This window comes from Entelurus aequoreus, linkage group LG02 (genome assembly GCF_033978785.1).
Source record: "Entelurus aequoreus isolate RoL-2023_Sb linkage group LG02, RoL_Eaeq_v1.1, whole genome shotgun sequence".
In the NCBI taxonomy this organism is placed as follows: domain Eukaryota; kingdom Metazoa; phylum Chordata; class Actinopteri; order Syngnathiformes; family Syngnathidae; genus Entelurus; species Entelurus aequoreus.
Window position 1 is genome coordinate 47629118 of NC_084732.1, and position 26057 is coordinate 47655174.

Genomic DNA, 26057 nt, shown 5'->3' on the forward strand with positions numbered 1-26057 from the left:
TGGATGGAGGTTGAACACTCTTAGGCTAGAAGACAGTTTAATTTCTCCGCTCACATTGTCCCACAGTTTCACCCCCGCTATAGATAACGTTTAAGCCTTGAATGTGGAATTCACCATATTATGTTTGAATTTCAGGACACCCCTGAGTTCATGTGGACCATCTCTGAGTGAAAACAGACTCTGCATATTTGCAGGTAGAGCCCTTTGTGAGGCTATAAACATAACTTGAAGGCTACTGTATCGGATTATATCATGTAGTTTAAGAAAATTACTCATTATGAACATATCATTGGTATGTGCTCTATATGGGGCATAATGTATAATTCTAATAGCCTTTTTCTGGAACTTAAATAGCGGTTCAATAGTGTCCCTGTAGGTGTGCCCCCAAACTTCAGCGCAATACTGTAAATGCAGCAATAAAAGAGCTAAGTAAATCGAGTGGCTGGAAGTGCTACTTTGTGCAAATTAATTTACCATGGTCAGGCTCAGAAAAGCGATAACCGCAAAAATGGGGATTTACGGTTCCACAACCTGGATTTATTATTGATTAATTTGATTTCTCCATCTATCCATTTTCTACCGCTTGTCCCTTTTGGGGTTCGCGGGGGGTCGCTGGAGCCTATCTCAGCTGCATTCGGTAGGCGGGGTACACCCTGGACAAGTCGCCACCTCATCGCAGGGCCAATACAGATAGACAGACAACATTCACACTCACATTCATACACTAGGGACAATTTAGTGTTACCAATCAACCTATCCCCAGGTGCATGTCTTTGGAGGTGGGAGGAATTATTAATTAGCTTGACAGTTAGCAGGATTACGAAAAATAAAAATAACTGAATTGCACAAAGCTGAAGGATGGTGCAAGGAACAGGACGACAAAAGTTTGTTTGAGTCACTATAGTAGCAATGAAGTGTCCACCCCACAGAAACAATAACGGCCTGTCTGTCATCTATCATGAATCAGGAAGTAGCGTACTATCTCATTTACACACGGACAAAGAAAACAAATACAATGCTCATACAATGTGTTTCACGTCTGTTGACGGTTCAGCTTTGGCGGAGGCTTGCACTCCACCGAGTTTCTGAGTGTTGAGCTCCAGGCACAGAATGTACGTAGTGTGAGTGCACCCAATCTCTGCAGCACAGTACTCAATGTTCGCATTTGCTTTCACAAAGCCATGATAAAACATGAGCACACATGTGAATGTGTGCGCATATCTCAACCATGTAGGTTGGATGGCACAGGCGGTTTAGTTTTAGACGTTGATTGTTGAAATTATTTCTGCATGTACGGATGGTTATACTGATCTGTGGATAGATTTAGGTTTCCTCTTATGCTGTTGAACAGATCGCCGATTAAAATATATACTTACATGAAAGGGTGTTATCTGTTTCACTGTGTATTTCCTCCCCGCGTGCTCAAAACGGCATTGGCGGTGGAGATAAAGCGAACACGCGTTTGTTAGGTTGTGTTTGTGAAGCGCCAAGGAGGCGAGCGAGAAAAAGCCCTTCATTTAAGCATGCCTCCATCAGTCCCAGCCTCTGATGTACAAAGAGCCCAGAGGAATGAGCTTCACAGCTGTTTGTAAACTATGGGAACAGGAAAGGTCAACAAAGTAATGCATTGCGCTTCTCTCTCTATTTCTCTCCCTCGCTCTGCCTGTGTTCCATACTGAGACATCATGGCCGCCTTAGCACGAGTGGTGCAGTTGAATTACTGTTCTTGCCCGGAGAATAATGGCGAAAGCATAACCCCATTGTATTCTTTGATAAACTCTGGTATAAACTGAGGAAGAGGCACGCTTCAAGGGCACAATTGCCTTGCAAATCTACCATGGCAAAGTTTTTCTGTAGAAGAGAGAAATGTTGGGGGAGAAGCGGGAAGTGGAGGGCGATGGAAGGGTGGATGCAGCATGTAGGGGGATGGAGTGAGGGGGGTCCGTGTAGCAGGGGGACATGTGTTATCTTGGGGTGCAGAGGTCTTTGTTTGCAGGGCAGGGGGTATAGATTCCCTCTCCATGTCAGCGCCTTTATTTATGGCTCAGCACAGAGGGACAATAGCAAACTAATCCACAACTGAATCAGGATTAATATTCCAAGCGCAAATATTAATTCACTGCCTAAAAGGAGGAAATGCAGAACGTGTTGGAAATACTCAAACAAATAAAGAACAAAAGAAGCGAGGATCCTTGACTGAAAATTTCCATCCTGACTCTTTTATATGAGTGCTTTTTTTATTATTATTATTACTTACCAGGCCTTCTGCGCTCTCATCGCCGCATTCTGTCTGATTTCTTTATTCATCTTCTTAATGATTTTCTATAGAAGACTGAGAGCTTGGGGAAGCTGAAAAGCCGCATGTTGTTTTTGGCTATTCTTCTCGCTAAGCTTGGGGTTTCTGATCTGGATTTGAATATTTATTACAGAAAATAATAGAGGTTGTAAAAAATAAGTCCCCACGGTGCTAGGCTGTAACTTCTAGGGGTAATCAGTAAGTCTCATATGCAAGGAGCAGGGTGATGGTGGCCAGTTGTCTAAAGCCTGTAAAACAGACTATACCTTGCAGCCAAAAACCAAAACCGAGGCTGCTTCTAATCCAAGAGAGCCTTTTTCCAAACACTTCCAACCTAGTTGTGTTCTACCTGGAAACAAAACAGATGTGCCACTGGGGTGAGATCGTTTGACTGGTTTCAAATGTACTTTTACTTGCTCTGACATTGAAACAAGTGACAGGATGTGTAAGTGACAGCTTTAACAGAACATCTCTTGTTTGATCCAACACTGGTTTGCATTTGAAACAACTGATACTTTGCCTTCTATTTGACGGTTATTTTTATTTAACTTTTTTAAGACAACTTTGACAACAATTTTGGAGAATGGGCTGATGTCTTTTGTCTAGTCTGCATGAAGTATCCTAACCTACCTCACCATTGTTCAATACCATATGTTGCGTTTAAAGATCTAGTTCTTTACTGGATTAGGATGCTGGCCCATCTTCATATACCTTTTCATTCATGACAGTTAATAAAAGAATCTGATAGAAAATACGATTTCTACACTAGATTACCAAACAAACAAAGCACGTGTGCCTGTCCACGCTTCTGCAATATATAGCACACATAATAATCCCACATTGGGGGGTAACGGTCTGTTGTGTTCCAGCCTGAAAAACCATTGTGATTTTCAAAGAGACTTCACAGAAGCTTGAAGCATTGACAAGGTCTAATGTGATGAGGGGAAGGCAAACTTCATCTTTTATACATGGCGACATCATGTGAAAGGTCATTTTATCTTAATCCTCAAATCTGCTGCACCCAGGCTCGTGGCCCCACATTTTCTAAAGTTTAGCAAAGAAATAATCTCAGAGTCCATTCTGAAGAAGGCCCTTTATTATCTTCTCCACATGGTCCAATCAGAAGACATCATTAGAGTCTTCTACCAATACACTATGATGATTTTATTTTTTTTTTCCTTTCTAATCGCCTCCAATTGTATCATAGAATCAGCTGGACTCTAGGCCCATGGTGAGAATCTTTATTACATTCAGTGATTATACATCAAATTATGCCTTATTCAACAGCCCCCTCCTCCTAATACACCACCAGCCTCTTTTACACACAGAACCTAGGGACAAGAACCTTTATATGGTCAAATCATTACAAGACAATGTCAAAAATAGGGATACAGTAAGAGTTCATTTATCCGTCCATTTTATAGACCATTTATCCTACAGTGTGATGGCGCCTGGAGCCTATCATAGTTGACTTAATTCGCCAGTCACCACAAATAAGGCATTAAGTAAGTATTGATTCAATGCTAGCTGTACCAGGCGTGGCTCTTGCTCATTTGACGGCCCAGGCAAGAGTGGACTTTGCACCCCACCTCATGCTTCCCCGCCCAGAAAAGTTCATATACAGCATTAAAGTTATTCATTAAAATGTAACATCCATCCCATCCATTTTCTACCGCTTGTCCCTTTTGGGGTGGGGGGGGGTGCTGGAGCCTATCTCAGCTGCATTCGGGCGGAAGGTGGGCTACACCCTGGACAAGTCGCCACCTCATCGTAGGGCCAACACAGATAGACAGACAACATTCACACCAGTGACCTGCAGTCAGGGGAGGCAGGTGGGGCGGGGCCTCACGTGGCATCATGGAAAAAAAAAAATGTAAAAAGAAAAAAAAAAAATTAAATTGTTATATGTATCCAATGATTATACTATACAGTTATTTTCCATTTAACTTCACAAATTTAGATAATTTTTATTCAAAATCGCTGAATTTTCACATTTGCCGTTCAAATACTGAGAAGAGACGGTGCGGTGCGGTGATCAGCAGCCAGTTGGGGCGCGTCACTGCGTTGTGCCTCAACATGGATTGCGGACTCGACTAACTGCTGGCCTGCTGTGCAGTGAGACCGTATTGCCATATGAACTATATTATACATTTCCATAGTTTAGTTAGCTGAGGTATATAATGTACAGTGTATTTTGTCAACAACTGTATGTGTGTAACGTATTTCTTGTGCTGAGCAATCATAAAACGGCTGCAAAGACGCACTGGCTGAGGCTCGCAGTAATCCTGCCTCCTGGTGGTAGAGAATGCACCCCCTGACGGGAGTGTTGTATCAACTAAAGCCCACACTTAAACTTTCCACGTGTAAGATTGTCACACACACGCTAGGTGTAATGAAATTTGTCCTCTGCATTTGACCCATCCCCTTGATCACCCCCTGGGAGGTGAGGGGAGCAGTGGGCAGCAGCGGCGCCGCGCCCGGGAATAATTTTTGGTGATTTAATTCCAACCCTTGATGCCGAGTGCCAAGCAGGGAAGAATGCTGGTATGAGCTTTTAAAGGCCTACTGAAACCCACTACTACCGGCCACGCAGTCTGATAGTTTATATATCAATGATGAAATCTTAACATTGCAACACATGCCAATACGGTCGGGTTAACTTATAAAGTGCAATTTAAATTTCCCGGCAAACTTCCGGCTGAAAACGTTTCGATATGATGACATCACGGTTGACGCGGAAGTATTCGGAGCCCATTGAATCCAATACAAAAAGCTCTGCTTTCATCTCAAAATTCCACAGTATTCTGGACATCTGTGTTGGTGAATCTTTTGCAATTTGTTTAATGGACAATGGAGACTGCAAAGAAGAAAGTTGTAGGTGGGATCGGTGTGTTAGCGGCGGACTACAGCAACACAACCAGGAGAACTTTGAGGATAGCAGACGCGCTAGCCGAACGACCTCACCTTGACTTCCTCCGTCTCCGGGCCGCCAACCGCATCGGTGATCGGGTGAAGTCCTTCGTCGTACCGTCGATCGCTGGAACGCAGGTGAGCACGGGTCGTGATGAGTAGATGAGAGCTGGCGTAGGTGCAGAGCTAATGTTTTTAGCATAGCTCTGTCGAGGTTCCGTTGCTAAGTTAGCTTCAATGGCGTCATTAGCAACAGCATTGCTAAGCTTTGCCAAGCTGGAAAGCATTAACCGTGTATTTACATGTCCAGAGTTTGGTAGTATTGTTGATCTTCTGTCCATCCTTCCAGTCAGGGACTTATTTGTTTTGTTTCTATATGTAGTAAAGCCCGATGCTATCACGTTAGCTCAGTAGCTAAAGAGCTTCGCCGATGTATTGTCGTGGAGATAAAAGTCACTGTGAATGTCCATTTCGCGTTCTCGACTCTCATTTTCAAGAGGATATAGTATCCGAGGTGGTTTGAAATACAAATCCGTGATCCACAATAGAAAAAGGAGAGAGTGTGGAATCCAATGAGCCAGCTTGTACCTAAATTACTGTCAGAGCGAAAAAAGATATGTCTTGCACTGCAGTCTAGTCCGTCACTCTAACGTCCTCATCCACGAATCTTTCATCCTCGCTCAAATTAATGGGGTAATCGTCGCTTTCTCGGTTCGAATCGCTCTAGCTGCGTTGAAAACAATAGGAAAATATGAGGTGGCGAACAACTGACTACGTCACGCTACTTCCGGTAGGGGCAAGGCTTTTTTTTGTCAGAGACCAAAAGTTGCAAACTTTATCGTCGTTCTATACTAAATCCTTTCAGCAAAAATATGGCAATATCGCGAAATGATCAAGTATGGCACATAGAATGGATCTGCTATCCCCGTTTAAATAAAAACAATTAATTTCAGTAGGCCTTTAAACATAACCCGTTAACTGCTGCCAATCAAATGGTGAATAAGATACTCTTTAGGGTTCATATGTTTGTAAATCTGACTGTGATGAAGTCAGTGCCTCACCAGCCATAAACCTCACCGCACGTCACTGATTCACACTCACATTCACACACTAGGGCCAATTTAGTGTTGCCAATCAACCTATCCCCAGGTGCATGTTTTTGGAGGTGGGAGGAAGCCGGAGTACCTGGAAGGAACCCACACAGTCACGGGGAGAATATGCAAACTCCACACAGAAAGACCCCGAGCCCTGGGATCGAACCCAGGACCTTCGTATTGTGAGGCACATGCACTAACCCCTGTTTCACTGTGCTGCCCTGCAACACAACAATGAGAAGAAAAGCTATCTCAGCTGCATTTCATATACAAACGTATATCTAATTTACGACTTTCCAAAGTTTGGCACTATACAGATATGATCAAAATAGTATAAATCTCACAGAGATTCCCAAGCCATTTTGAGAGTTAGAGCCGAAGCCATAGTCACGTGATCTGTGACGTAGCGTTTGGAACCACAGATCCCCTCTCCATCAACAACAATGATAACCAAGCAGACATTATGAGAGCCAACAACAATTACTTTGGGAAAAAATTATGATCCAGAACCCTATATTTTTGAGCCGGAATACAAAGAGGATGAGTAATAGGTGTTAGAAGCCGAGTGCTAAACGGATGCAGCTTTATTATGACAGTGACATTATAGCACTAGCAGCATTGCTTGGTGCTAAACAAACAAACTAACCATAATAAAATAAACACTTATTGTAATACTTCCACTTTTGCTGGGATGCCGACTGAGGCGACGCTCACATAATCCCGTTTAGATGAGGATTTAATCGCAATCCTCTCGAAGAGTTAAAAGAAGTTGCGCAACTACGTCTTTGTTGCCACTCCATAAGTGTTTCGAAATGTCTTCTGCCATCAAGTCTATACACGCACAGGAACAAGGAAGAGTCCATAGCATGAGAAGAGAAGGGGAGCTCTTGAAACAATGATGATTGATTGAGTATTTTGGTGTATTTTTAAGATCACAAATAAAGACAAATATAAATAAATAAATAAATATAAAAGGAAATACAAATGTAGATATAATGCATCTTTATTAATATTTTTTGGTAATGGTGAGATCACCCCTAACTTTAGTCTTTTACAAATAAATACTGAATGTAAAGATTTAAAATACAGTATTGAGGTTTTATTGTTATTTATTTAAAAGTAAACTTCCCTAATAAGTGTGCGGAGTGAGTTTATTTATACATTCATTTTTATATACTGTATTTGTGTATATATATTTTATTTTATTTTATTAGTAAATTCTGCATTCTGGCGCCTCCTTCAACAGATTGCGCCACAGCCCCTGGGCTTTACATATTAATAATACTAATGGATGCATTTTATATTTTTGTAGCCCTAAACACGATTTTGTTTGTGGCCCCTTTTCGGTCTTTAATATTAATTGTGTAACATGCCAGGGGCTGTGAGTATTCTAATACAATGCTTCCTCACTACATTGCGCTTTGATGTTTGTAGCTTGTAAAGGTGACTGTGTGGGGGTTATTTCATGTCTAGAAGGCTTTCTTAATGTTATAACAACATATTTAGAAAGTAGTAAACACTGTGTTTTATGCTCGAGATCTGAAAATATTCCATTCATAATGAATCATTCCTACTTTGCAGAAATTAATTTACCATAGACCCGAATCAATTAACAGTGATAAACGAGGGTTTACTGTATTAATCTGGGAGACCAGAATTAGATTCATTATAGGAACCTTAGTGTGTGTATTAAAGACACAACAAACAAAAATGCAGTTTGAATATGTTTAGATTTATATATTAGGAAATAATGTATTATTAATATTTTACAAGTTACGTAAAGATTTGTATTTAGCATAAATAATCACAAATGGACAATAAACAAACTACTACTGTACATTAACAGCTACAATTAAGTTACATCAAATATTTTAGATATCATATATTTTCATGTATTTACATTCCAGATAATGTGCAAATGAAAAGTTAAAAGGCAAAAAGATTGGTCCAAGAAAACATAAAGTGTTCAGTCTCTCCAAACGGAGTTAAGCCAATTCCAAACTGCTTTTCAGCTTCGGCATTATTTGAAAAGTAAATAAAACACAATAAATGTTCAAAAACTATGAAAAAACAAATGTTCTTTAGACACTATATATTTGAGAAAAGATTTGGCTACAATATAAACTTAAACAGTAGGGTTGTTTTAGAAATATCGCCATAAATCTGTCATAATGATTGCATTCAAAGTTAATTTAGCAATTATCCCTCTAGACTTATGAATGGACACGACCGCGATGCTCCTAAACTGAACATAAACTACTTCAAAGAACATTGCTGAATGAAGCCCTGAACCCTAGTGGTTGTGGCCCTAGAAAAAAGCATAGAGTGTATGCCAGGGGCCGGCCCTGCGATAAACTATACATTCGATGTACTTTGCAAAATTGAAAAAAAAAGCTGACCACACAAAACTATTTTGCACGCACGTGTGTTATGTGCGGGTGTAGTTTGCGTCATTACATGTTAAAAACCGAAGTGGGCGGGTGAAAAGCTATCGCACCATTTTGGTATCTGCGTAAAGGTTGCAAACAGCCCCATAAAACAGTTGGAGCTAACCATCAAGAATGGACACCCATTTTGATGGCATTACATACAAGCCAAAAGTTGTTCACCCATACCTCCATGAATGATCCCAATCTGTTTGTTGTTTTGGAAATGCATTATTGTTTGGACGTATAGTGCTAGATCGGTTTTATTTCGTTTAAGTCGGAATTAACAGTTTCCTTGACTTCCCAAAATAATGAGGGTGAACTGCAATAACAGTACAATAAGAATTCTCAATAATGTGGTCAAAGGAATTATTTTTGCAAGTTTTCAGAATCTGTTGTTTTGGAACTATTTGTTCTCCACCTAAAGTGTGTCAGATGTAGACAGATAGTTAAATATTTATCCCTTATACTGCAATTCATATTAGTGTGTTATTGTTGTTTCATTTTGTTTCCCCACCCTAATTTGCCACCGGTACTGTTGTTTTTTCCCCCTGGTAAGTCGAGAAACCTCACATCATATTCCAGAAAGGTAGACCTCATCCTGTAGCCTTAATTAGAAGGAAATTGTAAACAGGCGCCTGCCTTTCTTGTAAGGATTATCCATAGTTTATGACTGACTGTTTGAAGTTGTAACACATTCCGAATCAGCACTGTTGGAGTGGGGCTCTTATAGGACATTGTTGTCTTCAATTATTTTCAGTTATATTCCCGTCTGTAACAGGCGGGGGTTCATCTATTATTTAAAGATGCAATCGTTGCTGTTTATCTGGGATTCTTAAAACCGGGTTATCTTTTCCCGGACTTTTTTTTATTAAAAGGAACAAAGTGTAATAAAGTGCACTTTGAAACAGATGCTTGTCTCTCTAGCGCTGGAGCTCATCTGCCATTGTGGTGATTTAATACGAACGGTGCCACGCTGCTGCCAGGAGACAAGATCTAACGAGCATCGTGGATGCTTTAGTGTGTACATAAATGGTCGCACGCAGACATGGCTGCGACAAACGCAAACCCGGTACACGTTTAGCTGGAGACAAACAATTACACACACCTCCATCCGTATGCCTTCGCTAACGATGGCAAACACAAGCAACTGGATTCCTTTATTATCCATGGCAGAGCTAGTGAAGTTCTCCAGCAAGTGCCACAAACAAGTCTCCCTCATGCTCTCTTTTGAGAAATCATTCCAAATTGTACGAAAAGTTAAGCACTATACTTAACCTCATAAAAGAAAACAAAGCCCTTGTTTTTGCCAAATTTTCATAGCACTTGTGTTATGTTAGGTTATATTATTTAATTTATTCCGAACAAAAATATGGCAACATATAACATTGCGTGGGTTTTCTCCAGGTATCCCTGCATCCTCCCACATTCCAGAAACATGTACTTTAAATTGTCTAAAGGTGTTAGTATGAAATTGTGAATGGTTGTTTAGAAGAGTCCTGTGATTGAGAGGTTATCAATCCAGGCTGTACCCTCTGCCTCTCACGCAAAATCAGCTGGGATAAGCTTCACCACACCCGTTACCCTGAACCCTGAAGGAAAAGTGGGAGAAATTAGAATACATTAGTATGTTGTACTCATAAACACATACTGTACGTGTATATGCAGGCTGTCAAAAATAACGAGTTAACTAATGTGATTAATTACCAAAAACATTGCAATATTATTACTACTTTATGTCTATGAAGGTTCTCATTGATCCAGGTCATTGTCATCTCAGGGCATTCAATCGATCGAAACTGGACTGCTTCATTTGTCTTGGAAGACGTGTCGCCACTCATCCGAGTAGGCTTCATCAGTTCGTGCTCATAGACTTAGATTGGTCAGATCTATTCTAGTGGCTGTTGCCAAAAACCCCAATATTTATACTCCCAAAACCAGGAGCGTGTGCCTGGCCAAGGATGTGTAAATTCCCCTCGTTAGCATTGCAATGGCAGAGTATTTAGCCTGTGACACCACCTGTCTCCCACATACAACACTGTCCTTTCAACCATTCCTAAAAGACTCTGAAATTTAGACTCCAACCAATAACAGGAGTTAGAAACATGCTGGTCACCTTCGGTGTCCAGAATGCCATCTGTGCCATTTGTTTACAGCTGAATGGAATGCTTACGTGGGGGATTCCGACTATTTTGGACTGGTAGTAGTCGATCCACAGCGATCGTTCTACCACACAATACCTCAATGCTAATGATGTGAATTTACACTTCAACGACAGTCGTTGGCTTGGACAGATAGGATTGCTCGTTTGCATCATTGATTGATTGATTGATTGATTGATTGATTGAAACTTTTATTAGTAGATTGCACAGTACAGTACATATTCTGTACAATTGACCACTAAATGGTAACACCCGAATAAGTTTTTCAACTTGTTTAAGTCGGGGTCCACTTAAATTGATTCATGATACAGATATATACTATCATCATAATACAGTCATCACACAAGATAATCATCAGAGTATATACATTAAATGATTTACATTATTTACAATCCGGGGTGTGGGATGTGGAGGGCGGGGGGGGGGGGGGGGGGGGTTAGGTTTGGTTGATATTAACACTTCAGTCATCAACAATTGCATCATCAGAGAAATGGACATTGAAACAGTGTAGGACTGACTTGGTAGGATATGTACAGCAAGTAGTGGAAAGAGAAAGAGAGAGAGAGAGAGAGAGAGAGAGAGAGAGAGAGAGAGAGAGAGAGAGAGAGAGAGAGAGAGAGAGAGAGAGAGAGAGAGAGAGAGAGAGAGAGAGAGAGAGAGAGAGAGAGAGAGAGAGAGAGAGAGATCAGAAAGCATAAGAATAAGTATCTACATCAAAACAGTTGTTTTTTCTCACTACGATCGGGCGAAACCGTCCTTTCCTAGGCACACCCTCCTGGTTTTTGGAGTATAAATATTTGGGGTTTTGGCACCAGCAGTTGGACTAAATCTGACCAATCTAAGTCTATGAGCATGAACTGATAAAGCTTACTAGGATGAGCGGCAAAAAGTCTTCCAAGACAAACCAAGCAGTCCAGTAGCGATCGATTACTATTTTATGTTTTTTTTAATTTGATATTATACATGCTCCACCACGTTAACCACTGATGGTTACCAGAAAGGTGTGAGTTATTATACGATCACTGATCAGGTCAATGCATAAGATAGTGCAAAAAAGAATGAGGAGACACTGACTGATGTGCGTCTTGGCAAATTTTGCTTCAAAATAAAGCCTGACTGGACCTTGCAGTGGATAAAACTGCTAGCAAGTTTTTAACAAATAAATGACATGCATTCAGATAAAATATTTCAAAATATTCCTTTATGACATTCTGACAATACATTTGTTTTCATGTCCAAATATTGGGGTCTTTTTAAATTGATAAAAATAATGCAAGCGAGTAATAATCTGTGATTAGTCATGATTAATCCAAATTCAAATGTGCGATTAATTTAATCATGTTTTGGGGTGTCAAAAAATAGATTTTCGAATGAACCACGATTCTTATTTGTACGATTCAGAAACGATAAAAACATTGTTTTTGTATTTTTTAATCTGTCCTGTCCAGCCACTCAGGCAAATCATATTGTTGATGTAGATACCCATATCTGCTGGACATATTTACTTTAGAAAAGAGATGTGTAAAATACTTATTTTGTTGCCTTAGACCAGGGGTGTCCATTACGTCGATCGCGAGCTACCGGTCGATCATAGCGGGTGTGTCAGTCGATCGCCAGCCAGGCATTAAAAAAACAGACCTAAAAATGAGCGATCATCAATCTTCACTATGACGTCACTTTCGTCACTTGATTGACATTCACGGCACCTGAGCGTCTTGTGAGATGACACTGATTGCAGCGAGATCATTATTAAGAAAAAATGACAGAGAAGAGGGTGTGAAACACTTTTTATTTCGATAGACTCTTGCGCCGTACCTGCTGTCAAAACCCTAAAAGCCGACTGCACAGTTCCTGTCTTCACAATAAAAGTGCTGCTTCAAGGATGAAGCAGCAGGAGCCTGCGCTAACAAAATAAGAGTCTCAGGAAGCCAGAGCGCACACAAGCTACGGAGTTTGCCGTCAATGTATTTCTTGTAAAGTGTATAAAAACGAGTATGGAAGCTGGACAAATAAGATGCCAAAAACCAACCACTTTCATGTGGTATTGGACAGAAAGGAGGACTTTATTTCTCCTCCATTTGAAAATGTGGACGTTATCAGCACCACTGTTTGATTCCAATCAATGCAAGTCATAAGGATCAGGTAATACACCAACTTATATTCTTGTCTTCATGAAAGAAAGGAATCTATATGTGTTAAACATGCTTGTATTATCAATAAACACCTTTAACTTGTTAACAAAAACGTCTCTTTTATAAATAAATCAATATAAATTATATGTATGAATGTGGTAGATCCCCTCGATTTGGTCAATTGAAAAGTAGCTCGCCTGCAGAAAAAGTGTGGGCACCCCTGCCTTAGACTTTATTAAATATTTGGGTAGAATTTTATCAGAAAAAAACAGTTTTCTTTTAAGTAATATACACACACAGAGCTGTTTATTTTATGAAAAAATGTAGTTAATAATACAACTGGCAACCAATCTTATTAAACAAGTATTGATTTTGAATCTAGAATAGTTTTGAATCAAGAATCGATTCTGAATTGAATCGTTACCTCCAATAATTGAATCGTGTGGCACCCAGAGATTCACAGCGCAAATATATATATATATATATATATATATATATATATATATATATATATATATATATATATATATATATATATATATATATATATATATATATATATATATATATATATATATATATATATATATATATATGTATATATATATGTATATATATATATATATATATATATATATATATATATACACAGTACAGGCCAAAGGTTTGGACACACCTTCTCATTCAATGTGTTTTCTTTATTTTCATGACTATTTACATTGTAGATTGTCACTGAAGGCATCAAAACTATGAATGAACACATGTGTAACAAAAAAAGGTGAAATAACTGAAAACATGTTTTATATTCTAGTTTTTTTAAAATAGCCACCCTTTTTACTCTGATTACTGCTTTGCACAATCTTGACATTCTCTCGATGAGCTTCAAGCACACCTGTGAAGTGAAAACCATTTCAGGTGACTACCTCTTGAAGCTCATCGAGAGAATGCCAAGAGTGTGCAAAGCAGTTATCAGAGCAAAGGGTGGCTATTTTGAAGAAACTAGAATATAAAACATGTTTTCAGTTATTTCACCTTTTTTTGTTAAGTACATAACTCCACATGTGTTCATTCATAGTTTTGATGCATTCAGGGACCATCTACAATGTAAATAGTCATGAAAATAATGAATGAGAAGGTGTGTCCAAACTTTTGGCTTGTATTGTATATATATATATATATATATATATATATATATATATATATATATATATATATATATATATATATATATATATATATATATATATATATATGTGTGTGGTATTTCCTTTTTTTTCCATTACGGAGACACCTTCTTCTTACCACTCTTTTTGCAGCGAAGTACATCAAAGCTCAAAATCCTTGTGTTTCCATGATTTGCTCCCAAGAAAATGTTCGTAATTGTAATTTAGATAGAGCTTAGGTTAATCTTTATATGTTGAAATCAAGAAATGTGTGTGATCTATAAGTGGCCTCACTGAAGTAACATTAGCCAGCCTGACGAATGTGTCAAACTAATGATAATTAGTGTTGTCTTTCATCATGCAATGAGATAATGTGTGACAGAAATTCACACCAAAAGAGGATATACCGTGTTTTTTTGTCATTGCACTTACATTTCTTGTTATTGAAGTCCTTAAGACATGTACGATTAACATTACCATATAACTCCACCCTCAACTGAAGGAGACAAAGTGCAATCAATACCTGATATAAGCAGCACACCCAGGTCAGGAGACCCTCCTGGATAGCCTCCCCATTTAGCACATCCAGTAAAATTCCTTTATAGATTCTGGAGGGTGACCCTTTGACAACCTGGGCGAGATAAAGTCAGTCTGGTCACAGTGACCTAAAGCCAATAGGCTAGTGTCCAGTCAGTCTGGCTGTCTTTATAATGAAGTGGTCACTATTGCTTTTCTGTCACTCAGCAATTACTAGGAGAGATATGGAGCTCTAGATAGGAGTTGAATGCACAACGAGGTAGTGGTCACAAAATTACATTCACAAGTGAAAGGACTGGTACAGTGACATATAAACTACCCTAATATGAAGCGGTAATGACTGAAACCAAGATGGATCGGAAGGATGTTAGTATGCATACAAACAGACCATCTATTCCTGCACAATATGTCGACGTCCTAAAAAAAGCAATAAAAGCTTCAGTTTGTAGTCCCTTCCCGATCTTGATTCAACAATGGCTGGCCTTGCTTTCATCTTATCCACCTGTCTTTGTCCGTTTACTATACGGAGACAAAGTATTACGGAAAAAGTAGCATTTAACAACAAAAGAGGGTCGCTAAGCTCTGGCTTCTCGGCGCAATATGGCATGCAACTACTGTTTGGGAAAAACAAAAACAATGAAAACTGCATTTACAAAAAATAAGGACTCTCAAATGTGAGTAAGACTATCAGAGTAGTATTAATATAAGAATACATTTTCATCTTATTTAGATGAATGAAAGAAAGCTAAAACAATAGCTGATACAGAAGATTCGTCCCTGGTTTATTGCGGTTAATGGGACCTCACATGACCAATAACAAACCAAATATTGTCTGAGGTAGAGCATTAAAAAATGTTTACAACCTTCTAAATATGTTTTTTCAACATAATTATAGTCCATTAAAAACACCCATATAGTCACCTTTACACTTGTTTCACCCAATAGCTTTAAGTGTATTCTACTGTCATTTAGAATACTCACTGGTAACCCAGGGGTTTGCTTTGCCCATTACCTAGCCACCAAAACATGTCCACGACATAAAAATGCTTTGCCACACCTTGGTTAATATCCTCTGAGTTAGAACTGGGCTTCCATATCCTGAAACCACAGGCGTAAGTTGTTCTGCAAAAACGGGGTCAACTTGACAGTCGCAGCTACGATCCTTAGCTGTGATGTTGGCATTGTGTTGTTTTGTGGTCATTCCACATTGCTCAAGTCAAAGCTCTCTTACTGATGTCAGAGCTGAAGTGAAAAGAGTTACACTCTAGTGATGGGATCGGCAGTTCTTTTGACTGTACTGAATCACTAGAATCAGTTCCTTAAATTGATTCGTTCAAAAAATTCGTTCACCGAATATTTTTATTTTAAATCTTCTCAAAACAGCCTGCCCTACACGTTACCCTCCGCCCCTCCCCCTCGCGTCGCTGCTGCTCAGCCTGCACGGATTTTCTTTAACTTTATGTGTTGAGATAATGGGGACGTGTGTTTGTTTTCATGTGGCTTGAGTCAACATTAGCCGTTAGCTTGGAGAATGAATGGAGAACGGATGCCAATGGCATGAAACATATCCCCGCGACGGGGGGAGAATCACTCGCGGCATTGGGGCAAGCAGAGCAGAGAGCGAGAGCGTTGACGTTCACTGAGTGATTCATGTCGTTAATCCGCGGTGAACGAATCGTTCGCTCAGTCCCTCCCCCCGCCCTCTCATTGGCTGCATCGTTCGCCGACGTCGAGGGTTCAGTGAGTCACAGAATGCGCCAGTTCCACTCATACCGGCATGGTCGCGGCGGAGCTCAACTGAACTGAGAAAGGAACGAATCAGTTCATGAAGTGATTCGGTTCAGTACGTTCACTCAAAAGATTCGTTCTTTTGAACGAATCGTTCGCGAACGACACAACACTATTACACTCTCTACTTTGGCGAGAAAGCAGTTGATAGCTGATAGCTGTTAGCAGTCTCAGTTAGCCTGAAGTGCTGCGCTGGATGTCCAATGCTAATTTCAGCTGTTGTTGTTCGCATCGCTCATGTCAAAGTCTCAGAGTGTGGAGATGTGTTATTGACGAGGAAGGGGTTGAGGACGAAGTCCATCTAAAAGTTGTTCTAATCATGGCAGACTTCGCAATAGATAACGAAGATGGCTATTTTTAGACAAATGAGGATTCACAACCTTATATTTTTAAACGGAATATACGGAGGATGAACTACTGGTTAAATAAGCTTAGCAAGCATGAAGCGAGGGTGAAACAGCTTGGTTATTGAACAGGCTACAGAACATAAATAAAGTAATGATGGCGTTTTTTGGATGCATTTTTAGAGTGATTTAGAGGCCGAATGGATTGTTCCCATTAACTGCATTGCTAGCCACCGAACACAAGACAAATATGTTTGTTTTTTTAAAATTGCGGTGCAATGAAGCCGTGATATTTGAAGCGTGATGTAGGGATGGACGACTGTATACTAATGCCCTTTTACCCCAGATTTCCTCTGGATACGAAACGGCCGCGGAACGGCACCTACACGGTGCGGACTCTTTCCGTTTTTCTTCAAGTTAATGTGTCAGTTTCCACCGCCTGCGGAACGTCACCAACATGCTATTGACGTTCTGCATTTCAGCACTAAATATACGCAGAGCTTCTATATTTGCCAGACCCCACAAGAAATCCGTTCAATTTAGCTAAAGTCAAGTCAAGTCAAGCTTTATTTATAGAGCACATTAAAACAACTTATGTTGACCAAAGTTATGTACAGGGCACACAAGACAATAAAAACAATAAATTGTGAATAACAGAATAAACAGTAATAAAATAACAGCAAAAAAATAGAAACCGTTGATGTAAAACACTATAAAACCAAGGTGTTATTTGCGAAATGCTTGTGAAAATAAGTGAGTTTTTAGCAGGGTTTTAAAATGCTCTGACGTTTGAGCAGCCCAAATGTGCAGAGGTAGATGGTTCCATGATTTTACGGGCAGCTGCAGAAAAGGCTCTGTTCCTTCTAGTGTTGTGGGAAAGACAGGAGCAGTTTGTTTGCAGACCTCAATGCTCAGCCTGGGCAGTGAGGCTGCAGGAGCTCAGACAGCTAAGATGGGGCAAGTCTAAAATCTGCTTGTGTTGGACAGGAAATCATGCACAAACACAAAATAAATCATCCAATTTACTTTCAAATAATAATACTGAGTTTTAAAGGTGGATCATATTTTACACTTCGAAACATCCTAAAGTCAACGTATCAAATGTTTTCATAATTGACACAACTGGATGTGGCCATGCTGATTCTGGATGTCCAAAATTAAAGAAAAAATATACAGGCATAGCTCAGGCAGCTATATGGGGACATGGGGGCCTGTGTCAAACACCAGCTGATACAGGGATGGGGGAAGCAGGTGAGTGGTTGTTGTGACAGCTCGCCTGTAGGATTGATGTTACTGTATTGTTGCTTCCTACAAAAAATAAAATTGGTTAAGTCAAAACTGAATGCACCTGTTATTAATGGCAGTTTATTTGCTTCTGCTCCATTGGATGGACAGAATAAACTGTCTGTTGTTCGCTTTATTACAGGTTCCCTTATCACATGATTTTGCACGGATTCGTGAGATTTCGTAGCTCGGTTGGTAGAGTGGACGCGCCAGCAACTTGAGGGTTCCAGGTTCGATCCCGCTTCCGTCATCCTAGTCACTGCCGTTGTGTCCTTGGGCTAGACACTTTACCCACCTGCTCCCAGTGCCACCCACACTGGTTTAAATGTAACTTAGATATTGGGTTTCACTATGTAAAAGCGCTTTGAGTCACTAGAGAAAAGCGCTATATAAATATAATTCACTTCACTTCACTATTTCGCTGCACGACGGAGCTGCAACCTAAGGGCGGTGGGGCTTGCCGGACTATGGATAGCGGTGCTGTTTTGTGGCGGTTTCTTTCAGCAGCCGTTTCGCATCCAGCGCAAATCCGGGGTTACACTGTCACTGAGCATTATTTGCTCTGTAAAAGCATGCTTTTTGACACAGCTCGTTCACTGGCGCTCTTTAGGTGTACCTAATGTTTTGTCTGCTAAGTATATGCTGATTGTTGACAGCAAGGTGTCCAAATGAACAGATACAATGGAGGCAGGGGTCATGCTACCTGCACAAATTGAAGGTCCGCTCATGGCCCATTGACATAGGGTCATAGTCACGCAAATCCCCACAGCCATCCAGCTGCTGCCATCAGTGACTCTCCGCATTCTTGTGCGCGCTAACTATTTAGTCGTCAATGATTTGGTTAAGTGGAATTGACTTTTATCTGTGGTGTGCTGTGGGGCTGCCACTGGCAATTCAGCATCCCCCATTTTCTCAGCGCTCCTGTTTTAGCTTAGTGTCACAGGCAGCACATTGCGGCCATTGGCAGCTGAGCGATGCCTGATCAATGGGCTGGGTCAGGGATGGCCCACGGCGCTGCTGTGGGTGGGCTATTGATCCAACAAACACACTCCCACAGGTCGCATTGGCAAACCTTGAAGCGTTGGGCTCGGCCTGAGCCACGGAGAAAAGGAGGAGGCGACAAATTATCGCTGATACTTTGTCTGTCAGCCACAACTGCTGACGAAACAGTCATAAAATTAATTTTGCTATTGATTAACTACTAATGTACTGTGCTGTCTGTATTTATGGTGGCTGGTAATCGTTGTTGGAATTGATATTTCAAAGCAAAAGCATTAAGAAACGCTGAGCACACATTGCAATCAGAGCCGAGAACTTACTTTCGGATGTAAGCTCAATATTAGTCTAGTCTGTCTTTGTCACTCTTCTCAACCTGTGGCCAACAAGCACAGTTATTTTTGACTGGATTTTAAACGGTGTTCCCCAAGCACCTTATCAGCGCTGCAATAGGAGCTCTTGGGAACAATTAAACGTGGGGTTTTAACTTGAGTCAAAACCACAGAGGTAAAAATAATCGTGCAGTGTTTCCATATGGAAGTGTCTTCAAAAGAGCTACTCAGTTATCACAAAGTGTGTTTCCCTTTCCCATCTATATTCTGTCACTAAATCTCTATTGGAACACATGACAAGCATATTTACCCTGCTTTACAAACCAGGCCCAATGTGGAATTCAAAAGCTTTTTTTAAAAAACACTTTTTCCCTCTTCTGGAATTGACAGCAGAATAAATACGTATTGTCTATAAGACTTTGTTGTCATGTGAGAGCGATCCGGTGCAGAGCAGCCAATTATGCATGCTATTACAGGAATATGTCTTGCTCCGCTTACAAGAAAATTAAGTTTCACCGGAAATATTTGTCATTCCTCCTTTTTAAAGTCTACAGCGGCATGAGAATAGAAATTGAATGTAATCACAAGCAGCTGTCTGCTTGTATTTGCTCACAAATAAATATACATAAACTGAACTGCTGATTAGCTTTGCAGTTTGTACTCAAATAGGACTTGAATTTAGTTGTATTCAAATGTTTAAAAAGCATGTTCTATATTTTGTTTCTCATTGCAGGTGATGCTTTCATCCTGATTTGTCCTTCTTGGACCTGGGAGTCCCTAAATCCTAGTATAGCTTTGGAACACCCTGGGAACACCTGGACTTCTAGGAGTGTATAACCAAAACATCTTGAGGTGCCCAGGCGCCGCATTGATAGCTTTACATTCGCCTGTACAATTTTGACGCCACACAAAAGAAGAAATAGAAGTGAGGACTTTAGCAATAGCTGCCACAATTGTTTCGACAAGCCTACTGTGACCAGGAGGACTCGACCTTTGGGCCGGCCGGCTTCAAACGGACACTTGAAAAGAGAACGCCGCCAGGGAGGCATCCGTGTGGTAGCAAGACAGACCAAAAAACCCTATCAGGTAAGGCCTGACCATCTCTTTTCCCCCTGCTGTTCAAACTCTGAGCCCTTTACCTTCTGCTGGGCTTTGTAGCTATTTATCTCGAGTATCTGTCTTCCTCATTGTTAGCTCCCCTTCTGTGTTCACGTACACAATACTGGCTGATAAATGTCTCACTTTCATGCTCTGCTTACCTGTCTGTTCCTTTTGGATTGCTTACTCTGTATGAGGATGTTGTTTGGCTAATAGACCCTCTCTCTTAACCTCTTTTCTCTGTATCAGGCCAATGCACAAGAAACTGCGTTCGACTAGATGCACTTAAAGGCCTCGTTAGTGTCACTGTTGCGACATTTTATACAATGCACAACTTTTGGTACACTTGTACAATTTGATAAGACCAAGCTTTGCCTTTTCAAACAAAGTGATTCTACGTTTTGATTGACACTGCCTTTATTTTTGGCAAGTAGACCAGTATCCTAGTCAAAAGCGACCACAAACAGCATGCTTTTTTTTTTAAGGGGACCTATGATGACTATTGTCTGTTTTGACTTATGAATGTTGTTACAATGTTGGATACTCATGTTCAACAATGCCGAAGCGTCAAATCATAAGTTATGCATTTTGGCGTAAACTTGCACGCAGTTTTTGATGCCTCTGTTCACGGGGTTTTGCAATCTGGCTACGCTGTGACATCACCATGAGTTGGATGTATTTAGACATTACAGTAAGTCAAGCTCTCGAGGAAACAAAAACGTAGGATAAAGTATTATTTTCATCTACTACCACGACGTGGGACATGCAGTGACATTTTTATGCAGAGTCGGATTCGATTGGTAAGTGTGCCAGTGTGCCTAATGTTGTGTATCTACAACAGTAGTGTCCAAAGTGCGGCCCGGGGGCCATTTGCGGCCCGCAGGTATTTTTTTAACGGCCCCACGGCACATTCTAAAAATACGAAAAGTGTTATAAAAGAGTAAACAGGTGAAATGTAACAAGAAAATGTTGCATTATTTACTCTAATAACACAAAGCTGCCATGCAGGCAGTTTCTTTCTTAAAAAAAAAATAATGAATCAAAATCAATGTCATTATGAATTATTGACCTATTCAAGGCTCCATTTACTTCACATTAAATATTCCACTTTGAGATATTTTGGGGGGAAAATGTTGTATATTTTTTGGTTCCCATTTAAAAAACAAAGTTTTTTAAATAACGGTCTCAAACGGACTAACAAAAAACATAAACAACAATAAAACTTATAATTGACGGATAGATCTGAAGTTGATCTTGAGACTATTGTGGTAAAGGTAAAAAAAAATGTCGGATTTATTTACTCTTTTGAATCCCCAATAATTTTAGTGGGACTTTTTTTTTTTTAAGTGTCATTGATCAAAAAAATATTAATTAAAATCAATGTTGTTATGAGTTATTGACCTTTTTAAGGCTCCAATTATTATATAATCTCAAATATTCCACTTTAAAATTTTATTAGTGGGAAAATGTTGCATATTTTGTGTTTTTTTCCATTAAAGAAAACACAGTTTTCCTTGACAAAAATGGCATACAACTTAAATCTTTAAAAACGTTATATTGACAGACAGACCTAATGTTGATCTAGAGATTTAAACCTTGAAGAATAATAATAATAATAATACTAAATAATGACACATTTTTTATTTTTTTTTGGACCAAAACCCTTTGGGGTCCCCGGGATTAAGCCTGAGTGGAGGCCTAAATGTATCTTTTTTATACATATATTGTATTGGTTTTTAAAATAAAAAATATCAAAATGGCCCCCGCTTGATAGAGGGTACACCCTCTATCAAAAGTAGGAAATAGTTTGTTTCACCTTGATAGCAGCAAATCAAGCTTGGAATGCCTTTTAGCATTCACACACAGCACCAGTATTTTGGAACAAGGATGAAGTGATAAAAGAAAGGTTAACAATCGATAAATTTGTGGCGCATAGGAGAAAGTTTTAAGTTTCCCTTTTGCATCACATTGCACGTAACTGTGGGGCGTTCAAAGACCCTCGATTAAAAGTTAAAAAACAGAGGCGTCTCCAGTTTTTAAAAACTTAACCCCCAGGAGATGAACTAATAATAATGTAATAATCTCTACTTTATACTCTGAAGGTATATACAGTATATGCAGTAATTATTTACATTCATATTCTAGCCACTTTATATTGAATTTGTTTGCACTTTTTTGTAAAACCAAAAACTTAATTATTTTAAAAACAAAAACAAAATATTTAGAAGGGTTTATATGTTCTCAGTATGTCAATACCATCTATAAAAGTCAAAAACCTCAAAGTTTTTACATCTTTAAAAAGCTGATTTGAACCAAACCCATGCAATAATTTGTTTATTAGTGCATGTAAAGATACCAAGTGTGAATGTATATGGGGCGGCGACGTTTGGGTTTAAGCTGGGATGGGGGGGCCCTTTCGAAGTCATTTGGTGCTACGCCCCAGTTTGAGGACTACTGTACATCTTGGCATGTCTCCACAACTTCAACAGGCGCCCTTATTCTGCTCAGTACTTGCATGGAAACAGGAATTCAGAACATTCAGAGATAATTGCCTCATCCCATCGAAAAAATATAAACCAAAAATAAAATACATTCATAATTCATCACAATGTCTATGTCATGGATATATATAAAGAAACATACCTTCCATCAGACTATGTCAACATATGATGCTGATATTGCGACATAGATCATTTCTCCACTACCAGTGTGAAGTGAATCCTAGTGAGCGATGTTCCTACTTTAATAGTTCGATCTCATTTCAATTCCGTGCGCCTGTGTGTGTGAGTGTGTGTGTGTGTGTGTGTGTGCGTGTGTGCGTGTGTGCGTGTGTGTGTGTGTGTGTGTGTGTGTGTGTGTGTGTGTGTGTGTGTGTGTGTGTGTGTGTGTGTGTGTGTGTGTGTGTGTGTGTGTGTGTGTGTGTGTGTGCGTGTATAGGTGTACACCCTGGATATAAATATGTTCACACAGTTTGCAATTTTCGCTAGCATTTCTTTGTAGTTGCGAAGGTAAAAACGTAACTTTTTTTTTGTTGTTACAAATGGTAGCTACTGTAAATCATCTTCTATCCTGGTGTGTTGAGCAAACAAAGTATTTTTTTGTTGTAAACAAGCATATAATAGTCGGCTTGCGTACAATGGCTTGAATCGGGAGGAATCCCAAAGTTGTACCTTCTGTTGGAATTGGGTAAAATTCAAAAGTTGTACCTTTTGATGGATTTGTGCATCTCTGGGCTTCACAGCACACAGCTGTGAAATGACTATTTCCATTCTGAGTGACTTAGAAATTGATTTAACCCGGCTTCACGCTCTGACTTTTATTAGCGTCTGGCTTGTTTCATAAGTTGACAGCACATGATTCCAGGTATATATTGAATTATTCTACTTGATGCAAGAGAGACATCTGTACTTTTTTAAAAATGTGTTCTCAGGCAATAGCTTAAAATCACAGGCAATGATTTATCTATTCAAGATATATAGAAATATACCTTTGTTCTTTTGTGTTTTGAGAAATTATTTGACAAAATTTTGCTGGATCGGACGGCATTCAGCAGTGAACTAAGGTATAAAAAAATGAAAGAGGTGATTCTTTCGTGCTTTGTATCTTTAGACAAGGCATTTTGATGAGGGGATGAAAAAAGCAATTTGAAAACGGAGAAGTAGCTGTTGTCGAGCTACAGTGATTAATAACGTCATCTATGACTTGTTTTCTAGGAAGTCTGGCTTCAGGTGAGCTGTGTCACAACAAAGCAGAGTTAGTAGTGGATAGAGCTCCTGTGTGTGTGTGTGTGGGGGGGGGGGGGGGCTGACTTCCCTCCTGGCCTGTGTGCTGATGGAGCTGCGATCCTCGCCCAGGGCTCCAACACTTGCTTATTTTTCATGAGGGCTGCATGCACGCTGTTCTTCTGTACGAGGGGTTGCTCCCTTTGTGGAAGCCCTTCCCTTTTTAGAGGAAAAGACATGCATGATTTCATACATGATAGATATATATATAATTTGACAGCATGGCCTTATGCGGTACATTTACAATTCTAAACAGACCACGGTAAAAAAAAAAGAAAAACGTTTCCTGTGACCCACCGCTCCACCTCCGTCTTTCTTCCTGAGGAAATGCGTTTGCACATATCCAAATGCATAAGATCAAAATAACAGACAAGACACAAGTTATCATTCTTATTACACGCTTTCCCAAATTTACAAGTACATGTCTCAGACAGCTTTATTTTGATACCCCAGTAATAATTCATTCATTATCTTGTATCACAATGCATTCATGGGCCTGTTTTCACAAAACTTACCCCCTTTTTTAAATGCAAAAATGTAATTGGTAAAAAAAAAAAAAAACAGCCACATTTTTGGAGTTGCTGAAACATGTGTATTTTTGGAGGAGCTCATGCATGCAATTGCTAGAATAATGAAGTAACAATAGTACTTATCTGTTCTTAAAATGTCCTGCAAGATTGTGTTGATTCAGTGGATTTTGTTCAACTCAATATTATTAGATTAAAATGTATTAATATTATTAATTATGATTGCTGAAAAAGTTTATGCCTGGAAATACTAAATAAACATATAAATACAAGTAAAAATGGTAACACATTAGTATGGGGAACATATTCTAAGTAACAAAGTTTTCATTTAGAGTTATTCGGACACTAGGGGACATTATAAGGGTTAGGGTTAGGGTTAGGGTTAGGGTTACTAATAAGCAAAAATTCTGAGTTTATTGACTCTTAGTTAATGGCTTACTGGTTGTATAATAAGGCCATGCAGAATAAGACATTAATAAGTACTTAATAATGACTAATTAAGAGCCAATATGTTACTAATTTTCATGTTAATAAGAAACTAATTAATAGTGAATATGTTCCCCATACTAAATTGTTGCCATATAAATATCTTTCAGCTTTTTTTTTATTTTAATTTAGCTTTCAAAACCAACACGCGAGATTAATCACAACACATCATGGCATATACTGTAAAAGCAGATTTTGCTTCAAAAATACCCCAACAAGACTACATAATACTGTTACTTTAGCAAATTAACGACGTCCATTCAATTAAATGTTTAAGGAATGTTCGTGTATGACATTCTAATATTAAAATTACATATTTGCCAAAATATTGGGAGTCTTTAAAAAAAGTACATTTAAAAGGATCATTTTATGATTCTTCTTCAACATTTTAAACACTTTCTTGTGGTCTACATAACATGTAATGGTGGTTATTTGGTCCACATTTTGCGTGGATTATGTTTTACAGACAATCTTCAAGCCGCTTTCTTACGGTCTTCAGGATGCACCGTTTTGTGGGCGGTCATATTTACGTGCCTCCACTTTGACAGCGTCTTCTCCCCGCCAGCCATGTTATGATTTTCAGTACTTCCACATCGAGTCTACTGACAGATATAAATTAGAACTATACGCTACTTTGTATTAGAAATGGCAACGGTGGAGGATGCATGTCCATGTCAGAGCCAGTTTGCCCCACAACAAA

General features: G+C 39.4%; 1 protein-coding gene across 1 annotated transcript in view; it reads left to right on the top strand.

Moving 5' to 3' along the window:
- The window catches only part of zfhx3b (zinc finger homeobox 3b), a 450580-nt gene that overhangs the window by 151364 nt on the left and 273159 nt on the right, over window positions 1-26057 (top strand). The window contains exon 4 of the mRNA XM_062028101.1: window positions 20198-20550. The gene's annotated coding sequence lies outside the window, so the exon portion shown is untranslated. The remainder of the gene's footprint in view (window positions 1-20197; window positions 20551-26057) is intronic.